This window comes from Neoarius graeffei, chromosome 21, assembly GCF_027579695.1.
Source record: "Neoarius graeffei isolate fNeoGra1 chromosome 21, fNeoGra1.pri, whole genome shotgun sequence".
Taxonomy (NCBI): Eukaryota; Metazoa; Chordata; class Actinopteri; order Siluriformes; family Ariidae; genus Neoarius; species Neoarius graeffei.
This window is the reverse complement of record NC_083589.1, coordinates 58791352-58815363: the sequence shown is the minus strand read 5'-3', so window position 1 is coordinate 58815363 and position 24012 is coordinate 58791352. Positions and strand designations below refer to the sequence as shown.

General features: G+C 43.0%; 1 protein-coding gene across 2 annotated transcripts in view; it reads right to left on the bottom strand.

The window, feature by feature from the left end:
- wnt5b (wingless-type MMTV integration site family, member 5b) overlaps positions 1–23492 on the bottom strand; it is a 247867-nt gene extending 224375 nt beyond the window's left edge. For both annotated transcript variants that reach the window (XM_060903424.1, XM_060903426.1), the window contains exon 1: positions 22873–23492. The gene's annotated coding sequence lies outside the window, so the exon portion shown is untranslated. The remainder of the gene's footprint in view (positions 1–22872) is intronic.
- Positions 23493–24012: the final 520 nt, after the last annotated feature.

The window sequence follows — 24012 nt, the reverse complement described above, 5'->3', positions numbered from 1 at the left end:
GGAATAATGGGAACAGAATAATGGGAACATGAGGGTTGTTTATGACATGAAGTTGTATCGTTTCGGAGTGATTGCCTGAAATCCTCAGGGTGAGCGGGGTGGTGAGGGGAGTGATGGTGGTCAAGCCAGTGCCATTGAGTGTCAGGATGGTGAGAGGGACCTCGAGGGTGAGTAACAGGATTCCGAGATCCTTGGCGGTGACGGAGCAGATCAGGTTCCTGTCCGCCCCCGAGTCGATGAGTGCCTGAAGATGGTGATGCCGGTTGTTGTGCGTGATGATAACGGGAAGCAACGGTTGGTCAGCAGGGGACTGGTTCCAAGCATCGCCCACCAGGGCCTCTTGATTCGCTGGTGGGCTAATCCTTTTTAGTGGGCAGGCTCGGCAGATGCATCCTTGCTGACCACAGTAGAAGCAGGCCCCCGTGTTCCACCGGCGCAGTCGTTCCTCCGCTGACACCCGTACCCGATCTACCGGCATGGGTTCGACGGATGAGGCGGGAGGTGGAGAGGAGCTGAAGCTGAGGTGGCTCTTCTCTCTCCTCCGTTGTAGGACCCGAGCATCGATACGATTGGCGAGGTCCGACGGCAGTTCCTGAGATACCATTTCGTCCTTGAAGACGTCGGACAAGCCATGTAAGAACGCGTCAACCTGGGTACTCTCATTCCAGTCACGTGACCCCGCCAACGTCTGGAACTTGATGGCATAGTCCGAGGTAGATCGGGGCCCCTGCCGCAGCTCCATGAGCTCCCTAGCCGCTTCCCAACCGGACAGAGAGCGGTCGAATGTTCGCCTCATTGCCTCAGAGAACTCCTTGAAGCTGGAACAAAAGGACGCTTCGGCGTGCCAGACCGCTGTTCCCCATTCCCTGGCCTTACCGGTGAGGAGCGTGATGACATAAGCTACCCGGGAGCGTTCTGTGGGGAAAGCCATAGGTTGTAGCTCCAAGATCAATGAACACTGAGACAGAAAAGATCTGCAGGTACCTGGTTCCCTGCTGTAGGGCTGAGGCGAAAGAAGTCTCGGTTCGTGGCGAGCAGCAGTGGCAGGAGGTGAAGAAGGAGGCGGCTGGGCAGGGGTAGGCACGGCTTGGGAGTGCTGGAGTTGTGTGGCAAAAGGTTGAGCGAGTTGGACAGGGTGGCCAGGTTCTGGGTGATCTGCTTGAGTTCCTGTTGGTGGGTCCCGAGGAGGGCTCCTTGCTGCTGCATAGCCATTCTCAGATGGTTCAGTTCCGCTGGATCCATGTTGGCCAGAACGTACTGTTATGGGAGGTGAGATGTGGTGAGTGGGATCCAAGAACAGAACACAGACCAGTAAATCCAATAAAAAAAATTAAAAAAAAAAGATTTAATAGGAGTAAAAATAAACCAAAAATAATCCAGAAAAAAATTGGGACAAAAAAAAAAAAAAAACAAGGCAGGCAAGGACAAAAAAAATAAATAAAAAAATGCTAGCATAAAAAAAAAAGTCCAGACAAAAAAAAACTTGAGACAAAAACATAGCACAACAAACATGAAAAAAGACAAAAACGTAGTGCAAAAGACTGTGACAAGAAACGGGCAAAACAGAGAGCAAAAATACAAGAAGCAATAAGGGTGCAGAGACGACGTGAAAAACCAACGAGACGTTCTGGCAAGGTCCCTGTCTGAGAACGGCCTTTTTATACACAGCAGCGCAAACCAGGAAGTGAATGCCGGCAAGAGGAAAGTCCCGTCCCGGATCTGGATTAGCGCTGAACTGGGAGATAATAAATCTCCAGAGTGGAAGTCCGGGGCGGAGCATGACAGAAATGGATTCTGGGAAAGGTGAGACAGCCCCTTTAAACTCTCTTAATGTATTTAAATGCAACAAATTTAATTCAGATTAATCTGAATTTATTAATTGAGTTCAAATACTTTTTTTTACTTAATCGTATTTTTTTCCTTCAATATGTAGATTGAAAAACATTTAGCTAGAAAACCTATAAATGTAATAAAATAATAGCCTGATTAATGCAACATGGCACAATTTTTAAAAAACTACTGATATAAAACACCCTGCTCGTGATTGGTGTGTAAATTCTAATCCTCAGTCGTGATGGGAGATATCTTTAGAGATTTAATGACCTCATTGTCCTCTTTGCAAACAACAAGAGAATGGATTTTCAGAAAAAGGAACACATCGGTCCGTTTTTAAACTTGAGTTCTGTGTCAACAGAAACACAGAGAGACAGAGGGGGAGTGAGAGGAACAGCACACTCCTTTAAAACTCATCTCCACTGCTGCAATAATCGAATATCAGCTCCAGGATGGTGTGACTGTGGGTTATCTGTAAACCTGAGCTTTGAAGCTGATTTCTTAGTTAAAAGGACTCAGCACGGGTGGAGTCAGTCAGTGGGTTGTTGCACTTGTGCACACACAGACACACACACACGTGTGTGTGTGTGTGTGCTGTATCAAGGATTCTGAGATGTTTCTGGTTGGCTGGCTGGCAACTTTTGATCTGCCTGGCCTTCTGACAAACATTCTCTACCTCACTAATCCACATTAATGGCCGGGTTAGATTCCATCTTTTCATCGTAACAGAGTGAGAGAGTGGGGGAAAGTGAGCAGCAGATGAATGAGGAGACGTGAGGACAGACAGACAGACAGGTCTAAGCCCCTTTTATGCAACCTGTTGAAGTTCATGTCGTGCCTTTATTCCACATCATCGTTCTGTATAAAATGTCCGAACATGGAACAGGGGTCTGGATCAATCTGCCTCTGAGCCGACATTTGGAGGACGTCACAGAGCTGGAATCAACATCTGTGTCAAAGGCAAAGCCAGCAGGACGTGTGTGTGTGTGTGTGTGTGTGTGTGTGTGTGTGTGTGTGTGTGTGTGTGTGTGTGTGAGAGAGAGAGTGAGACATTTTGACATTCTTCATTTTGAGACCAGCGCAAAGTCAAATGTCTCCATCTACAGCGTCTAAAGTCTGAGAGTTTTTGTATCAAATCACGTCCTACTTTTCTACCTTTCCTCCAATATATTTCTGATCACACACGAGTCCACTACTCCGCTCTTCCTCTTTACCTTTCACTCATATAGGAGAGAGAGAACAAACATTGGAGAGAGAGAGAGAGAGAGAATGAACATTAGAGAGAGTGTTAAAGAGAGAAAGAACACAAACATTGGAGGAGAGAGTGAGAGAGAGAACAGAGCGAGAGAGAAAGAAGGGAGAGAGAACAAAGAGAGTGAGAGAAGAGAGAGAACGAACCTTAGAGAATGTTAGAGACAGTGTTAGAGAGAGAGAATGAACATGAGAGAGAGAACACGTACATTGGAGGAGTGAAAGAGAAACATAAGACTGGGAGCATGAGAGAGAAAGACAGAAAAAGTGAGAGAGACACAGAGAGAGAGGAGATAAAGGTGGTGGCGATGCAGAATATTAATAAAAACAACTGTCCAATTTCAACCCTTTAAACTATTTCTCCATCTCAGAGGCAGAATCTCCTCGTCCCTGTGTGCACGGGCTGAGGTCGGCATGTGTTGGTAAACTCGCTCACAACGAGGAGTAATCAGCCATGAAATGTGCCGAAGGCAAAGGCTTTAGGCCTCAGTTCTCTCTCTCTCCCTCACATACACACACACAGCGAAACAGAGCAGAGAGAGGGAAAGAGAGAGAGAGAGAAAAGATGGGATTAGAAACGTCAAGAGTACAAGTATGGAAATAAGACGTGTAAAGCCATGATGAAGCTACTGCACATGAGGAAAAATCTGGAACACAGCAGCTGCAGGATGTGAGCGAGAGGAAGAAAACACACCGCTATACGCAGACACACCTCACTGCAACCAGCACTCTGCCAGCTGACAGAAAAGACACATTTGAGGTTTATTTAGTAAAATCCTGACTTGGCACAGTGTGTGTTTGTTTATGTGTGTGCACGTGTGTGCGTGGTCTCTAAAGCTCCACCGGGACGCTGTAATGAAATCTGTTCCGAGTTTAGCAGCAGACAGAGAGGCTTCAGGAACCTCGAACCAAAGACCCTTCTGCCACTCAGTCCAAATATCCTGCAGCTCGATTCTGCTGCTTTGTCGACTTACAGGAAGCTTCACCACATCCACTGTTTTTTTTGGTCTCATGTTACTTAAAAGAAGCTTAATACAAAGCGCTACTCCAGAACACGGTGCTGTTCGGACAGGAGTGTGAGATGGGAGACACTTTGTGCCTGTTTAAAAGGACCTGTGAAACAGAGAACTGCCTAAACCGACCCCCCTGTGCAGCTCAACCTCTTCCCCGGACTCCCCTGACACTCGCCCCATCACCACCACACCGCTAAACGACTCTGTTGAAGTCCTGTTTGCTCAAGTGGGCCCGGCCAATTATCTCACCGCATTCAGAGCTCCTAATGACACCAATTAAGGCTGAAGTGAGAGCCGGGGCAGCGAGGTCAGCCGCCTGTAGTGTGTGTGAGTGTTCGACGAAAACAGGGGCAGAGACATGTGACTGTGGAGAGAGTGGGTTTTTTTTTTTGTGTGTGTGTGTGTGTGTGTGTGTGTGTGTGCGCGCGCAGGCGAGTTGGCTCAACGGGGATTTACTTGGCTATTATACCAGTCTATTACTGGCGCTCTGTTCATGCCCTTTCAATCTCTTTAGTTTACACTCTAACCCCGGTGCTCACTCTGTGTGTGTAAATGTGCACAATGGTTTTGCCCCTCAGCTCCCCCCATCTCCACATACGGCTCTGAGCTCCCACTGCGGCTGAACACCACAGGCAAAAAACAGAAAACCTTCTTCACAAACCTACCCAAATCAGTAATGCGCAATATAACACTTTATACCACCCTGCTGCTGAATGCTGAATTCTGATTGGTCAGATGATGTTGACTGATTTTCCATCACAGCAGCTCTTATACTCCAGGTTTATATTAACGCTCATGTTATAATGTGTTATAGTTTGGGACCTGTACGGGGTATAACTCCACTGAACAGATCTGATTGGTAGAAAGGAAGGAGTCTCCAGTGTCAGTGCTTTATAAGAGTCAGAGGTAAAGGAAAATCTTCAGGAGTTTTGTCTCAGGAGTTTGAATGAATGAATGAATGAATGAATGAGGCTGCTGGCAAACTGCTGCAGTCTGGAATGTAGCGTTATAGGAAAATAATCAACTGTGGGACGGAAAGAGTAACTGTGATTCTCACTGGGCCGCATCACATCATCATCTCATCTCATCTCATTATCTGTAGCCGCTTTATCCTTCTACAGGGTCGCAGGCAAGCTGGAGCCTATCCCAGCTGACTACGGGCGAAAGGCGGGGTACACCCTGGACAAGTCGCCAGGTCATCACAGGGCTGATACAGACACAGACAACCATTCACACTCACATTCACACCTACGCTCAATTTAGAGTCACCAGTTAACCTAACCTGCATGTCTTTGGACTGTGGGGGAAACCGGAGCACCCGGAGGAAACCCACGCGGACATGCAAATTCCACACAGAAAGGCCCTCGCCGGCCACGGGGCTCGAACCCAGGACCTTCTTGCTGTGAGGCGACAGCGCTAACCACTACACCACCGTGCCGCCCTCACATCATCATGTGGTTGATTATTTTACTGTAACAGCATGACCCACGTGGTGTTTTCTTTTTACATAATCTTGGAGCAAAGTTTTGTGCTTTGGTATAAATTTAGCTATAAAGTTACTACCACGATAGATAGATGAGACAGACAGATACTGTAGATAGACAGATGGATAGGTAGACAGAGCCAGACAGATGAACAGATAGATGGATAGACAGACAGACAGATGTTTAGACAGGTGGACAGATAGAGACATATAGATAGATGAATAGACAGACAGACAGATAGATGGCTAGACAGATGGATGGACAGAACTGCTTCACGTGATATTTAGATGAGAGTGACGAAGATGCTCTGCTCATCCAGAGAACAGTGGTGTAAAATTAAAGTGTACCTGTAGTGAATTTTAATTACTTGCTGTTTCAAAAGATCACGTATGATACCAGTGGTTCCGTCATGTAACGTTTGTCATAAGCTCTTGTCAAGTACACGTGAGTTTTAAGTCACTACTCCGACAGTCAGGCGTGGTCGGCGACATGTTGCCTCCTTCATGGGCTGTTCCCGCACCGGTAGTGATGCACAGTCGTTGGTTTGTCCGATTGTCTGGGCTGCAGTGGACTGATCACTGACCCCGTGCTGCAAACACCAGTCTAAGATAACACATTATCAACCGATCTGCTCATAAGAAATACAGTGGGGCAAAAAAGTATTTAGTCAGTCACCAATTGTGCACGTTCTCCTACTTAAAAAGATGAGAGAGGCCTGTAATTTTCATCATAGGTACACTTCAACTATGAGAGACAGAATGAGAAAAAAAAATCCAGAAAATCACATTGTCTGATTTTTAAAGAATTTATTTGCAAATTATGGTGGAAAATAAGTATTTGGTCAATAACAAAAGTTCATCTCAATACTTTGTTATATACCCTTTGTTGGCAATGACAGAGGTCAAACGTTTTCTGTAAGTCTTCACAAGGTTTTCACACACTGTTGCTGGTATTTTGGCCCATTCCTCCATGCAGATCTCCTCTACAGCAGTGATGTTTTGGGGCTGTCGCTGGGCAACACGGACTTTCAACGCCCTCCAAAGATTTTCTATGGGGTTGAGATCTGGAGACTGGCTAGGCCACTCCAGGACCTTGAAATGCTTCTTACGAAGCCACTCCTTCATTGCCCGGGCGGTGTGTTTGGGATCATTGTCATGCTGAAAGACCCAGCCACGTTTCATCTTCAATGCCCTTGCTGATGGAAGGAGGTTTTCACACAAAATCTCACGATACATGGCCCCATTCATTCTTTTCTTTACACGGATCAGTCGTCCTGGTCCCTTTGCAGAAAAACAGCCCCAAAGCATGATGTTTCCACCCCCATGCTTCACAGTAGGTATGGTGTTCTTTGGATGCAACTCAGCATTCTTTCTCCTCCAAACACGACAAGTTGAGTTTTTACCAAAAAGTTCTATTTTGGTTTCATCTGACCATATGGCATTCTCCCAATCCTTTTCTGGATCATCCAAATGCTCTCTAGCAAACTTCAGACGGGCTTGGACATGTACTGGCTTAAGCAGGGGGACACGTCTGGCACTGCAGGATTTGAGTCCCTGGCGGCGTAGTGTGTTACTGATGGTAGCCTTTGTTACTTTGGTCCCAGCTCTCTGCAGGTCATTCACTAGGTCCCCCCGTGTGGTTCTGGGATTTTTGTTCACCGTTCTTGTGATCATTTTGATCCCACGGGGTGAGGTCTTGCGTGGAGCCCCAGATCGAGGGAGATTATCAGTGGTCTTGTATGTCTTCCATTTTCTAATAATTGCTCCCACAGTTGATTTCTTCACACCAAGCTGCTTACCTATTGCAGATTCAGTCTTCCCAGCCTGGTGCAGGTCTACAATTTTGTTTCTGGTGTCCTTTGACAGCTCTTTGGTCTTGGCCATAGTGGAGTTTGGAGTGTGACTGTTTGAGGTTGTGGACAGGTGTCTTTTATACTGATAAGTTCAAACAGGTGCCATTAATACAGGTAATGAGTGGAGGACAGAGGAGCCTCTTAAAGAAGAAGTTACAGGTCTGTGAGAGCCAGAAATCTTGCTTGTTTGTAGGTGACCAAATACTTATTTTACCGAGGAATTTACCAATTAATTCATTAAAAATCCTACAATGTGATTTCCTGGATTCTTTCCCCCCATTCTGTCTCTCATAGTTGAAGTGTACCTATGATGAAAATTACAGGCCTCTCTCATCTTTTTAAGTGGGAGAACTTGCACAATTGGTGGCTGACTAAATACTTTTTTGCCCCACTGTATAAGAAATATTTACACTTACTCGAGCTGATCTTTGGCTGGATCAAGTCAACGTTGGGGGGGGGGGGGGGGGGGGGGGCACAGGTGCAATGGTCATAATCAAGGTCACAGTTCTCAAGATTGAACCCAATCACTGTCCTGAATCATAAAATGAATCATCCAAACCGCCTAAAATCCGCATGCCATCTCGCAGCAAGTTTGACTTCCAAATAGCCCAAACTATAGCCCAAATATATCCCTATATTCCCTAATGGGATGTCAGACAGATTTTATCCTGTTTATGGTGGGCGTTCCCACCGCGAAAGAGAAACCAATCGAAAGAGTGAAAGTGATTATCATGCCGTTACCATCCCTGTGTCTGAAATCGCTCACTTGTTCACTACTCCCTACATAGGGAATTACTATAGAGGACTATATCATGAGCTCATTGGTAAAATGAAAAAAAAAAAAAAAAAAAAAAAACACTTTCGGACACTAGTCCATCACACTGGTATTTACGTCATTACTGTCGCACAATTAAAACATGCCAGATCAGTCGGCTAGTGGGTTTCAAAATAATAAATACATGCCTGTGTTTTTGTGCTAACTCCATAATATACTGAGCGTATTTCCCACGTTTCTTCTTCTTTCTTCATTAATCAATACAAAGTACCTGCATCTTTCAATTCTTTTAAATCAAGGCTGAATACTTTCTTCTTTGCCGCTGCCTTTTATTAAATCAGATTTGAGACTTTTAATTTGATTTCTTTCAGCGTGACCGCAATGCATGATGGGATATATTGCTTTGGTTAGTGACCATCGTTGCAAACTACTTTTCGTGATGCATTGAGGGATACACTTTGAGTGCACTATATAGGGTGTAAATAATCCTCACTAAGGTTTCGGACAGCACTACAAAATGTCGTCATCACTATATAGTGAATAGGGAGCGATTTCGGACACAGGGCCTGGGAATAGTCTTGTGAATGCAGAAGTGTGCGCTCTGGTGTGACTGAGGAAGGTGACAAGTTTTGTGTTTCATCTAATTTAGGTAATTTAAAAACTATAATATTATTTGGCAGTGGGCACATAGGAAAGTGTAAAGTATAAAGTTTGTCAGTATATTTATAATGCTTGTATGATTAAAAACTCAAAGATATTTCTCAATACATGACCTACTCATTCTAAACCTGTCGAGCTTCACCGGCGAAACTCTCGACCCCAAAGTACAACCAAACCTACTTGCACATAATGCCATGAAATAATACATATGTGCCGTAAAGATCTATTACAAGTATTAGATCGATATTTATTCAACGTGTTCTGAAGTTACTTGACCGGGAATTGGGAATCTCAACCCACAGAACACGGCTTGTTTACTCGCACCCGATAACCCGGAATCAACGACTGTACGCCACTTCTGGCTGGCAACGGCTGCTCCCCGTGGTTCTGCCTCCGTGGGTAATTCACGTTATAAAATTTTCCACAAAAGTGTTTTTTTGACTGAATGTGTGCGTTTTTTGCCTATAAGTAATACATAAAGCATGATTAATGTTGTAAGCATGACCAGTACTGGTACACTTTAAAGAGGAGATTCAGATATTTATTTTATCATAAACTCTGACTGATGATTTATCGGCCGATTGTTTTGGTTTCACCAAAATATTAACGTGTCATTACACATTACTTACAGAATATTATTAGAAGGTTGTTTTTTTTTTTTTTTTTAGAAGTTTGTGCCAGATTTGGCTACAACGATCCAAAAATAACGTTCCTGCAGTGGTACTGCGTTGCGTCATGTTATTAGAACATTTCATAACAAGATCTGCAGCAGTTAGATAAAATCTAACATCACTGAAATATTCGTTACCATTCCAACAACTAAAAACATTACTGCGATGTTGTAGGAGTGTTTATAAACATTACGTAAATGCACTGGCAGAAGGAAGCGTCTTTAGAGTGTAAACTGCTGGAAAATGTTCTAATTGGGCTGGACCTAAAACCTTTTGAATTATATTTAGACACAGATTGCTATAGTGTGATACGTCCTGTTACCAGTAGCAAAGAAAAGAAAAGAAAAGAAAATCAGGGTGTTGATGATATTTATATGTTTAAATATTTTGTAGTTCAGGCAGAGAGAGTTCGATGAGCGAGGAAGGCTGTAATTTCTCTGTAACTGCTCTAAAACCACAAGCAAAAGAAGGATAATGTTCATCACACAAGCAGGCAAAGGATGTGCAACAACAACAGCAACGTCAGTGAGCCACTTAATCATAATGCTTACATGTGTGAGCTGTGGAAAGTGTGTCGAAGGCTGAGACGACGAGCTAATGAGCATTTACTGCCAACTAACCATCTCTCTCTCTCAGCTGAGAAAAGTGGAAAATTAATGCAGGTGTGTTTTTCTACATAGAATAGAGTATAGCCTCACCATCCTGTGTGCGCACACACGCGCATGTTTTTTTTTTTTAACGTGGCCTGTCTGCCAAAGAAGATGAATTGCCTGCACATAGTCTCATATTTAAGTCATTGAAAATTCATCAGTATTTAATAAAACAAATCAGGAACAGGATATTTCCGATGCTAAACATGTGACCTCATCGTACGATGGTTCTTTAATGAGTCTCTAATTTTTCCTCTTACATTCTTACAATCATTAAGGCCTCATGGGCAACTGGGAGGTTTGAATTGCGTGCACACACACACGTTTAATGAAGTATGTTTTTCAATCATCTAACGAAAAAGTATTTCAATCCGTTTTTTTTTTTCCTTTTACAGAACATTTGCCAGTGGGACTTTCCATCTCATCTGTCTGCAAACTAGACGTAACTGACACCAGCTCCAACATCCCGTCTCCTCATCTCGTCTCATTGAGGATTAAAACAGCAGGCATTACAATGATAGGGGCTCTTTTTCTGAAATCTGATTGGCTGAGAAGTTTCAGGTCGAACATACGGTAGCTTTTTAAACACAGTGGCTATATTCAGGATGGAACATGTGCTTTCCTGTTTTACACTTTAATTAAAACAACAAATCGAATGAGGACTCCGATCTGATCTCTGGTCCATCATGAGAGACTTCCTGTTTGCTGTGAATGCAGGTTTTGTTTTATTGAAATGAAATTTCAGGAGTTTAAAGCTGTTCCTTAAACAGGGAAAGAGTTTTCAGTTCATTTCCATCTTGAAATGGAACAAGAGTGCTCTGAGAGCACAATATCCCCTGCTGGCAACTCGGCCATAACTCTGGTAAAATGCGACTGAATTGAACGAAATTACAATATGGTGTATTACTGATATAACAAAATCCTGTCAAGTTTCGTGAAATTCCTCCAAAAATTGTGAGAGGAGTTGATTTCAGAAGGTGAGCACCCTTGCTGGGACGGACGGACATCGCCACGACATAATCCCTCTTCGGGCCTTTCGGCCAGCGGGGGATAAAAATCGTGAGGGAAGTTGATTTCAGAAAGCAAGCACACCTTGATGAAATTGCCAAAGTACAAGTTTGTTAATAATCAAGGGCATAACTCGGGTAAAATTTGCCCAAATTAAACAAAATTTCAATCTGCGTATAACTGTCATATAACCAAGCCTTTTGCCAAGTTTGGTGAAATTCCTCCACAAATTGTGAGCGGAGTTGATTTCAGAAGAACGTACACCCTCATGAAATTGTCAAAGCACAAGTTATTTAATCAAGAGTCAAAACTCTGGGAAAATGAAATTAAATTGCAATCTGCGTATTACCGTCATATAACAAGGCCTTTTACCAAGCTTTGAGAAATTCGTCCAAAAATTGTGAGATGAGTTGATGTCAGAAGGCGAGCACACCTTCATGAAATTGTCAAAGTATAATTTTGTTAATCAAGGGCTGTAACTCTGGTAAAATGTGACCCAATTTAACAAAATTACAATATGCGTATTACAGACATATAGCAAAGAATCCTGTCAAGTTTCATGAAATTTCTCCAAAAATTGTGAGAGGAGTTGATTTCAGAAGGTGAACACCCTTCCTGGGACGGACGGACATCGCCACGACACAATCCCCCTTCGGACCTTTCAGCCAGCGGGGGATAAAAACAAGAGAAAAGGGCGGGTTGGGGAAGTGCTCCGAGTATCTGACCTGTAGTTATGATATTCTTACGATATTTGTTGGTGACGCTTTTGCTGATAAAAAATGTTAAATCACACTGACATCATATCACAGGCATTTCGCAGACGTTCTTATCCAGAGCAAAGTACAACATCCCCAGAGACGCCTGGGGAGCAGTTGGCATTTCGGTGCCTTGGTCAAGGCCACTTCAGCCATTCCTGCTGGTCCAGGGAATTGAACAGGTGACCTTTTGGTCCTAAAACTGCTTTTCTAACCTTTAAGCCATGGCGTCCACCAATAAACATAAAACAAAGAGACCCCCAACTGTCCACAAGGTCACAATCATAATCTTGATGCATCCAGAAATCATAAATCCAGTTAAACTACATTCTTAAATCTAACTGTTGAGAAGGTGTTGATTAATTGTCTACAACAGCAGCTCTGAAAGTAGTGCAGCTCCAAATGACCAGTTTATACTAATGCACTCATTATAATGTGTCATTTTTATGGACTTGTATGGCGTATTTAAAAAAAAAAAAAAATCCTAGAAAGTGATGTTACAGAAGGAGTCTCCAGTACAGAGGGAGTGCTCTAACTTGAAATTTTCTGACATCTTCAGGAGGAGTTTACACGCTGAGGTTATTCTATGATGCAACAAACTGTTTCCTTTGTCTTTTTAATGTCATACAAGAAAAAAAAAAAAAAGATTGGTGAGGGAATGACCATTTATATCTGCTATAATACAAGTGATAACATGAACCGGCTTGTTTCATGGACATTCAACAGCATTACAGGTGACTATAAACAGATAAAAAGTACAGCATCTTTTCATAAATTATCATCATTAGCAAATTGCTGTTACTGGAAGACAAATCAACTCCAGGGTGGTGGTAATAACTCTCCTTTAGCATCAGGCTGTTGTTTTATTTCTTACATCTTCCTCCTGGCAGCGTCTCCACAGACTCTTCCCTCAGACTCGTAACTAAAACAACAAAGCAAGTCCATAAGTGTAAAACCTTCACACTCGCGTTTGGTAATTTTCACACTTTTACGAGCGCCGTTTAATAGATTTTTGCAATCTGTGCTCGGTTAAAGAGGAGCCGGGGAGCGAATATGCACATGCACACATTTACAGCTGGCCAGAGGAGGCATTTACAGCTGTGTTTACACTGGGCCAAAGCCACAGAACACTGACAACGCACCAGAGATGAGAGACACACTGAACATGTATGTAATTATCCTGGTGGATATTCTCATGCACACCTCAACCACTGAAGAATGCAGAACCGCAGACGTGCCAATTTTCTCTTTACATCGAGTAAAGGAGCAGAAACAGAACAGCAGCTTGCAGAACCCGGGACAACGAGGACAGTCTGGGGTTCGAGCTCATTTCTTTATTAGCGCTCATATATTCTTCTGGTGGATCGTGGGAAAGTTAATGGTTGTAGGTTTCTAAAGGAGTTCTACAGGAGCACTTTTTCATACGAAAACACTGCTACAGGGTTCGACATTTAACCTTCAGGAGCAACAAGAAAACTGTGCTGTAAGGGTCAGAAATAAAGACACACGGTTAAATATTTTCATAAAAGGCTCTAGTTTGAACGATAGAACGACACTCTTGTACGGTTCTACAACAACATTTATGCTTTTTGCTTCCTCGGTGGATTTGACTTCTCTGAAAGCGAAGCCTCGAAACAGATCCACAGACCTGGGAAAAGAATTTTAATTCTGAACCGGTTCACCATTTTGACAACACGCATCCAGTCAGCGGGAAAACACTGGGAATGATATCTCATCTCATCTCATTATCTGTAGCCGCTTTATCCTTCTACAGGGTCGCAGGCAAGCTGGAGCCTATCCCAGCTGACTACGGGCAAAAGGCGGGGTACACCCTGGACAAGTCGCCAGGTCATCACAGGGCTGACACATAGACACAGACAACCATTCACACTCACATTCACACCTACGCTCAATTTAGAGTCACCAGTTAACCTAACCTGCATGTCTTTGGACTGTGGGGGAAACCGGAGCACCCGGAGGAAACCCACGCGGACACGGGGAGAACATGCAAACTCCACACAGAAAGGCCCTCGCCGGCCCCGGGGCTCGAACCCAGGACCTTCTTGCTGTGAGGCGACAGCGCTAACCACTACACCACCGTGCCGCCCCTGGGAATGATATCATCAGAGTGAAATATCGGGAATTGTTATCCATACAGGACACTTTTTCCATGGAATAAAAACGTGTTCTATTCCCTTCTAGCAGGTTTCATTTATTTGGTTCGATAGCATGCAATATTGTTAGCATATCGCTTATCCTACGTGTATTACGTCACTCTATCCAATGGAGAATGAGCGTTGAATATGGTTTACAATATTGCACGGTTGTCAAGACAACATGACGTCACACATCAGAGCTGATGCGAATATCCAATAAGAAAGTTTTCTGCTGCACACAAGCATTTCTTCATTCGCCGGGAAAGAAAAAGACGCCTTGAACACCTGAAACGTCATTAGATATTCTTCACGCATATTTACAAGATTAAAAAAAAAAAAAAACAGACATTGAAAAACTGGAAGACAGACACGTCGGAGACGTTTTTGACTCATTCAGTATCGTGCTAGCTGAATGGAACATATACCACTCAACGCCAGACAATATTATTTAAATGTGTCACTCAGGTCCATGATGCATTTCGTATGAAAAATGCAAGTTTTTCAACATGAGAAGATAAACTTCATATCTTCAAGCCAACGTGTGATTTTTTTTTTTATTCTAGCGACACAAACAAAAAAGTATACAAATTTATCAAAACAAAAACATTCATCGATTTCCTCATGAGTGACATATAGAGATTTATGACACGGTTTTGGTTCTCCATGTCCCTCATGGAGCTCGGATGAAAAATACAAGTTGTGCATTTCCTAGTAAAACACTTGTGTCTGTGTAATAAAATTCACTATACTATAATTCTGCTGAAAATACAGTATATTATTTTTTTCGTGGTCCGGTTTCCATCAAATAGTGCACTCTGATTGGCTCGCAAGCGGTCCGGAATCCTACGATCCAGACCCCGGTTACGGACCTTTGGCGATTCGCTCGCTCACAACAACAACAAACGTAGTAGCAATTTTTTGTCAACATTTATTTTCGCATTTCTCAGGAGAACAGCATTAATTTTACAGCATGGATAGCGATAACGACAGTGTTCGCAGCGAAAGCAAGTTTTACTACCCTGAGGAAGAAGAAATAAAAGAAAACATTTCAGGAGAAAGCTGAAAACGAACTTGTAGCAGGTTTGTTCTAAATATGGTTTCCCTTTCGGGCGCTCTCATTTTCTATTAGAATTTGGTAAAGAAAAAATATTTTATTTATATATTTATATTTATATATATATATAAAAAATTTACCTGCTTAAGGTCGGTCCGTATCATGAAATACTGTGACCTTGGCGTTGAATACTGACCTCGGCTCAGAGACCTCGGTCACGGTATTTCATGATACGGACCGACCTTAAGCAGGTAAATTTTACACAGGGCGGCACGGTGGTGTAGTGGTTAGCGCTGTCGCCTCACAGCAAGAAGGTCCGGGTTCGAGCCCCGGGGCCGGCGAGGGCCTTTCTGTGCGGAGTTTGCATGTTCTCCCCGTGTCCGCGTGGGTTTCCTCCGGGTGCTCCGGTTTCCCCCACAGTCCAAAGACATGCAGGTTAGGTTAACTGGTGACTCTAAATTGACCGTAGGTGTGAATGTGAGTGTGAATGGTTGTCTGTGTCTATGTGTCAGCCCTGTGATGACCTGGCGACTTGTCCAGGGTGTACCCCGCCTTTCGCCCGTAGTCAGCTGGGATAGGCTCCAGCTTGCCTGCGACCCTGTAGGACAGGATAAAGCGGCTACAGATAATGAGATGAGATGAGATATATGTACACACACACACACACATACACACACATCACAATTCTGTCAGAATATATATGCCTCAATTCCATTAAAGAATGACATGAGCATATATTACAATCGAATGCATGAGAGTACACGAGATCGAAATTCCATCAGAAGCTTGACAGATGTTGTCCTGCCAATTAATCGCTGTCTTAGATGTGTGCGCGCACTGGACGATGTGTAAATGGAGGTAATCATGGTAATTGCAGACAACCACAGATGTGAACAAGTTTAGAAAAAAAAAAAAAGTTCCTTGACAGGACAGGAAGAAGACATGCCTCAGCGATGCTAAACCTTCACATTCCACACACTGCAACATTCTCTAATTACTGAACACACAGACCATTACTCACACACTCACTCTCTCACACACACACACACACACGTTCTAGTCTTCCCAGAAAAGCGGATTTACAGTGACGGGGCCGTGGATTAGGTGTCCGACTCTGACATGACGGAGGTGACGGAGTGATGAAGTGCTGATTAATGCTCACATGTAACAGATGTTTTTTGTCTACGTCACTATCACAGCAGCATCACCTGTGGGATTCTCACACACTGTGCATCCAACATACACTTTACTGAGAGATCCTGATCATCATCGGTACTCTTATACTCTTAACTTACTGACTAGACATTAAAATGTGGTCCAGTACAATACTCTTGGCACCCTTTCCACAAACAGGCTAATTTTCTACATAATATGAACAAAACATTACAAGCAATGAAAGCTCATTCGAGCCTAAATATATTGGGATTTTTATTTTAACCATAAAAACTATGAATAACCCATGGTTAAAGGGAAGAAAAGCAGCTTTGGGACGAAAAAGGTGGCTGGTTCGATTCCCTGGCCCAGCAGAAATGTCTGAAGTGCCCTTGAGCAAGGCACCGAACCCCAGACTGCTCTGGGTTTGCTGTACAGTACATCGCTCTGGATAAGATAAAAGCGTCTGCTAAATATATGTAATGCAAAACATTTTCCTACAATTATTTATTCTGGTTTCAATATTATTGGCACCCCTAAAAACGAATACGTAGTGACGCCTACCCTGGATGGAAAACCAGCTCTGAGACATTTCCTGTAACATATAATACGTTTGGAGACACTTTGTAAAGAAGTTTGGATCGCTCCAATTTTCATACAAAGAACCTTTAGCTCCATATCTACTCGAGTTTGCGTATTTGGATTTTCTTATTCAATTTAGACCACAGATTATTATTTTTTTTAAATAATGGGCACGGATATAGTAAGAGCAATACGCTTATTTTATTTGTCCATGTTTGTGTTGAATTGGATGCCTGGTTTGGGATGTTTTACTGTATTTATGTCAAATTTTTGTCCAAGTTTTAACCGTCTGGCTGAAGTAACAGAGTCGAAAGTATCCCTGTAGTTTACGCTGAAAATGTAAATCATTAGGTAAAACATATGCTGCAATTTCATCAGAATATTCTGGAGGATATTACAATTTCACGTCCCTCAAATCATTTCCATATGGATCTTTTGAGTCGTTTGAATGATTTTCGACATGTCTTAACCTCCTGACAGAGAGCCAGGTCGAAAATATCCTGTTGTTTTAAGTAGAAAAAAATTACAATCGCTGTGCATATGTTGCAATTCCATCTGGATAGTTATTACATGCATGATAACAATAATAATAAGAGTTGATCATTCTGTGCAACATACTGCATTTTGGGAAAATGTCCTTGGGTATTTTGCTGTGGTATCCTTGCTGTCTTGCTCACCCTTAACCCACAGAAATGTGCCTCACGTCTCATGTGTATGTCTCACATCTGACCCAGGAGTGTCGAGGTCCCAAGCTGCACCGTGTCTGTCAGTGTGAGACAACGAGACGAGGCTTTTTTTCAGAGTGGCTTCGGTTTAACACCAGGCACGGCACTGCCCTCATTCATCACTCCCTAGTGTTGTATAAAGGCCTATGAGCAGGAGCCTGATAGCTACAAAGGGTCCAAGACGTATTGGGGGGGGGATGTTGGCGTTAGTATTAGACTCCTGCTGCTCGTGTCTGTGAATCAAGTCCATGGTTAGCAGTATAAAGAAGAACCCCAGCCTGTGTGTGGTTGAGGTTTTGTGGTTCACGGGGATTGAGCTTTGACTCAATAATGAATCTTAAATAGCTGAACAAGGGAACACACAGGGAAGACAAGGATGCACTGGCCTCTTAAGAGGAAAGAAACACGCGTTTACGCACGTGTGTGTGTGTGTGTGTTCATACACTGTCAGGAGGTAGGTCGACCTGTGTTGTGTTGTGCTGTGCAGGTGTGCTGTTGATGGTTTTATCTCCTGGAATCGGTTTTGGAGAGGTTTCCCCGAGCCAGGCCAACATCTGCAGCTCCTCACTCCTCTCCACAGCTCAAACATTTCATTAAACGCATCGATGTCTTAATCAGCCTTCCTACGCATCACATTCCACAGACATACAAACACAGAAAGGGAGGAGAAAAAAAATATCGGGTCTATAGCGTGCAACACCTGAACGTCTATCAACAAGCTCCTACTCGTTCCTTCCATCCATCCATCCATGGAGTTTTGCTTCTAGTTAAGTGCTATAAAGATCCCCATGAATGCAAATTATATTTCTGGGAATGCTGTGCACTGTTTGCTTTTCACATGTCTGCACGTGAAGCATCGCTCATCATCATCATCATCATCATCATCTATTAAACCAGATTACAGCTCAATTAAACAAGACTGATTTCTACACAGACACACGTTGCAGGCTTTCAGCTATCAGATAGGAATGGAAAGCAGATCTGAAGGTCATTAGGAGCCCAGTCCTGCTGTCACACTACAGATTGAGGGATTGGGGGGGGTGAGAAGGGTGTCATGGGGCGAGTGGATGAGTGAGTGAGCGAGCGGAATGCTAAAATCCTAAACGGCAGGATTCCTTTATAATCCTGTTTCCATCGCTGTCAGAAACCCTCTGAGGTACAGGTTTAGCAAAAAGTCTCAGTGTGTTCACACACTCGCTGTCTACATTACACCCTGCAGACACACGTTTACAACGAGAGCATGAAGACAACTCACGGAGCTCCTTCAACGAAACCTGTCAATGCCAAGAGCTCCAACACACACACACCATCCTGAGAACAAAACCTGCAGGAATAAACAAATACGTCATAGACACATTACTCCAAAATAAGTTCACTAACCTCATTCAGCATAACACAATACACTCACTGGCCACTTTAATAGGAACGTGTTCTTGATTCTGATTCCTGTTCTTGGCTGCAGGACTGGAACCCAACGTGGTCTTCTATTTCCTGTTGCATGCTGAGATGCTTTTCTGCTCACCACGGTTGTAAAGAGTGATTATACTGTATGAGTTACTATATCCTTCCTGGCAAAAAAAAAAAAAAAAGCTCAAACCAATCTGGGGTGGGTTTCCCAAAAGCCTCTTAATACTAAGAGCATCTTAACTAGGAGAGAGAGTGTTCATTGAGATGCTCGCTCTACCATTTAATGATGATCTTTGTGCTACGATGCTTTGGGGAAACCCACCCCTGTCCATTTTCCTCTGACCCTCTCTTATCAACAAGGTGTTTGTTTGCACCCACAGAACTGTCACTCGCTCACTCACTCGATGTTTTTTTGTTTTTCGCACCATTCTGTCTGTGTGAACTCTAGAAACCGTTGTGTGTGAAAACCGCCGGAGATCAGCAGCTTCTGAAATACTCAAACCAAAAATACTGATCTGGCTCAAACCAACACCCATGCCACAGTGAAAGAAAGTCACACTTCACTGTGAGATCACAATTTTCCCCATTCTGATGTTTGAACATTGTGAACATGAACTGAAGCTCTTGATTTTATAGCTGCATGATTTGATGCATCGCGCTGCTATTGAGGAATCGACTGATTAGAGAATCGCATCAAATAAAACAGCAGGTGGATGTAGGGATGGTTTCTAATAAAGCGGCCGGTGAGAGTGTGTGTCTATATAACTTCACTAAGCCATCTCAAACTGGATATGACACATATTCTACTCTTAAAACATTATTGCTCTCATGGTGTAAATGTGTGGAAATATGAAATCCTAGATTTTTTTTTCCCTGCATGTCTCTTTCTAAAGAAAGACACAGACGCAAATTTATGAAGTTTATGTTCATGTAGAGGGAGGCACGGTGGTGTAGTGGTTAGCGCTGTCGCCTCACAGCAAGAAGGTCCTGGGTTCGAGCCCCGGGGCCGGCGAGGGCCTTTCTGTGTGGAGTTTGCATGTTCTCCCCGTGTCCGCGTGGGTTTCCTCCGGGTGCTCCGGTTTCCCCCACAGTCCAAAGACATGCAGGTTAGGTTAACTGGCTACTCTAAATTGAGCGTAGGTGTGAATGTGAGTGTGAATGGTTGTCTGTGTCTATGTGTCAGCCCTGTGATGACCTGGCGACTTGTCCAGGGTGTACCCCGCCTTTCGCCCGTAGTCAGCTGGGATAGGCTCCAGCTTGCCTGCGACCCTGTAGAACAGGATAAAGCGGCTACAGATAATGAGATGAGATGTTCATGTAGAGACTTCAGTTCCAATTCGCTTGCTATTTGGCATTTCTCTTTAGTGTCTGATTTAGGACGGTTTCTAAACAGAAAGTTAAATACAGAGTGCATCATAAAGTGCACGGTTTGAGACACAATCTTCATGGAGCAACACCACGTCCTGACGTTCACACAAGTAAACACTAACTCAAAAGCAGACGAGAGTGTGAAGATTATTATAGATTCATAATAACATTTGTGACAGCGGCTTGGAAAGATGTTCAAAATTGTACAGTGCAGCCTCCTGGTGAGCACAGTGTAATATTTATACGATGAAACATAAAAGCCTAATGCCTTTTTATACAGCGTATAAAAGTCTAAGGCACTTCAAAGAAATGCTGTCGAGCAAAATAATTAAATTGAATTATTCGATATAAAAAAAACCCCAAACAAACAGTAATCAGTAAGCCATAATAAATGAAATGAAGCCAGGATTTGGTGTGAGACAACTCTTTGTTTAAAAAATAAATAAATAAATAGTAGTCTGAGGTCCAGTGAGTGCAGTTTTATGCAGAAATGAGCTGTAGGTTTTACTGAACATCTTACAGAACCAGCCACAGTTCTTCTGGACACTTTAATCGCACTTCTGTCTTATTTTTTCAGTAAAACCCAGCAGTCTTCATTATGTTTTGTCTGAAAAGTGTCTCCTACATTTTTATGTAGCATTTAGGACAACTAATGTTTGGAATCTAAAATGTATTTGTACCGACTCGATAATGTACAAGTCATCAACCAGACATCTATAACAAAGTTCGTAGTAAAAATAAATAGGGTGCCGAAGTCTTGGGGACAAATCAGCCGAGTGTATATATGAAAACAAAATGAACAATTACTGCAGCCACAACACAATCTTTCGCTCTCCCACTCACTCTTTTATATACAGTACCAGTCAAAAGTTTGTACACCCCTACTCTACTCATTCATAGGCTTTTCTGTATTGCGACCACTTTCGACATCGTAGAACAACACTGAAGACATCAAAACTATGAAATAACATCTGGAACATATAAGGAATTATGTGGCAAACAAAAAGTGTTTGATATTCTAGATTCTTCAACGTATCCAGTGTTTACCTCGATGACACTTTGTAGACTATTGGCGTTATCTTAACCAGCTTCATGAGGGAGTCACCTGGAACACTTTTCAATTAACAGGTGCCTCGTCAGAATTTAATTAATGGATGAGTTTCTTGCCTTCTTAATGCATCTGAGATTAATTGAGCCCTGTTCCACAACTGTAGCAATCCATACAGTATTACGTCAAGAACCGAACAATTAAGTAAAGAGAAACAACATCCATCATGACTTTAAGACATGTCTTTTAATTAATAAAAATAAAAGACTGATCATTGAGTTCGAAGGCGTGTCCAAACTTTAGAAGGTAACTTTGTGTACTATAGTTAACATTTTCAAATGTTTCTAAAGGAACACAGTGCTCAAAAAAAAATCTTTGTAAAAATATTAAATATAAAATTTATAACAGATAATGGATATCAACTTGGAACAAATGGTTTCATTAAAGATAATCGTGCAACAGCCTACAGGTCGCTTAAACCTCATTGTGTTGAAAAAGTTCAATTTTAACTCGAATGCTATTCTTACATTCACATAACTTGAAAGGTTTGGATCACAAACTTAAGTGTTGAAACAGAAACTATCATTAGAGACAGTGAACATAAACAATCCTTCGCTTAAGACTGGGGTCTGTATTTTACTGTTTGCTGGCAAATTGTGTTAATTCTGGACACAGTTTTTTTTTTTCTTCTTCATACTTCTACACAGGATGCTGAGCACTCAAGAACAACCAACTTCACCCTAAACCTGTAGGTGTGTACACATGTACGTAAAACACCACACACACACACTCCCATTTCAGAGATTACAGGTTAGTCTGGATGACAGGTTTATTTATAATACCTAACTCTAACTAGTTAAAAGTAAAAAAAAAAAAACAGCACTGTAGTTTTTTCCCCCTCACTCCAGAAATCAGGCTGTCATTTAACTCGGATGGCTTTGATTAGAAATTAGTTCAAGAGAGGAAAGTGTGTTCAAAATGCAGACCATCTGACTCAAGTCTGTTTCAAACAAAACAGAAGGATTTGCTTAAACCTGTAACCTCCAGAGCATCCATTTCCCAGGCTCAGATACTAAAATAGAATGAGCCTTTGCATTAATTATAATCAAATAAATAAGCACATAAATACATGTACAATCCGACACTGAGCCTAAAGTTTGGCTGTTATATTAAAGCTCAGTGCAGCTCCAAAGTGTGTAGAAGTGAGTTAGAAATGGAGATGTGGGACAACAAGAAGAGTGTAAAAGTGAATAGAGTGAAAGTGGACAAGTCGGAAAGTTTGTGCGAAAAGTTGCGGCGCACAACGCAAGCCCCTCTGACCACACACACACACACACAGCAAAGAGGATTAAATGGTGTACAGGATTAAAAAATCAGAACCACTCAGTTATCCAGTGAAGTGTTTCAGAGCTCAGAAGTGGATCTTACTTATCCAGAAAGTGCGTCGTGGTTGCGCGCCGCTTTCCAAAACTTTCTCCAAGCTCCACAGATCTGCAAGCTGATCTCCAGGACGCCTCTTATTATTTCTACACAAAGTATTGGAGGAAAAAGTACCAGTGATACTCCTGGAAAGGTGTGAATGGAGGCTGTTTGTGGAGATCCGTGCGTCGGGGCTGTTAAAGCTGTGAGCTCGGTGCGCCAGGAGGCTGGTGTCGGGTGGTGGAGCTGCTCCTCAGCCCCGTCTCTGATCTCCTCTCTACGTCCTCATTCAACACAACAAGAAGAACGCAACAGGTGGAAACCAAACGTGTGTGAACTTTCAGTGTTGTGGTTTAAACACGAGGAGCGGCGCGTTCCCGAGAGATCAGCCTGGCTCCAGGACGCATGCAGAAATCAGCCATGAACAGGAACAGAATAAACCCCAGAGATGATCAGATGGTCTTTCTGACTCTCTCAACAAGGAACCATCAAACCCTCACACAGCTTGTTTAAAGAAAAGAAAAGCAAAGTTCCCCAAAGTTTCTGTGCACACCCGGAGCAAATGCGCGTCCCCGACTTCCAGCGCTCAGTGAACAGAGGTTCAGATTGAATGGGTTTGGATTTGAGAGTTTGTGAATCGGCCTGCCCTTCTCTCTCTCTTTCTCTCTCTCTCTCTCGGCTGTGTCCCGAACCACACACTCCTGCCTTAAAGAGTGTGCCTGAATCCTACACCCAGCCTGCTCATGGCGCACGGTTTGGGACACGACCCGACGTCCTGAAGGATTTCAGTTTAATCCAGAAGACAAAATGCTTCACCTGTCTCCCAGTTTAACAACATGCAGGAGACAGTGTGGGTCATGACGGTGTGGGGAAACCTTTTGTGTATTTTTTTTTTTACATCCGACTATACACAGCTCTGCGTGTGTGTGTTATAGCCTACAGAAAGGTGGGTGTGGATTTTGCACTGATTAATGAGTTTCTGCTCTAAGGAAAAAGCTTCCATCCACCAGCCACGGTTCCTCCATGGTTCTTGAAGAAGGAAGAAGAAGAAACCTTTGTCACATACACTTCAAGCACAGTGAAATTCATCATCTGCATTTAACCCATCTGAAGCAGTGAACACACACGTACACACAGCCAGAGCAGTGG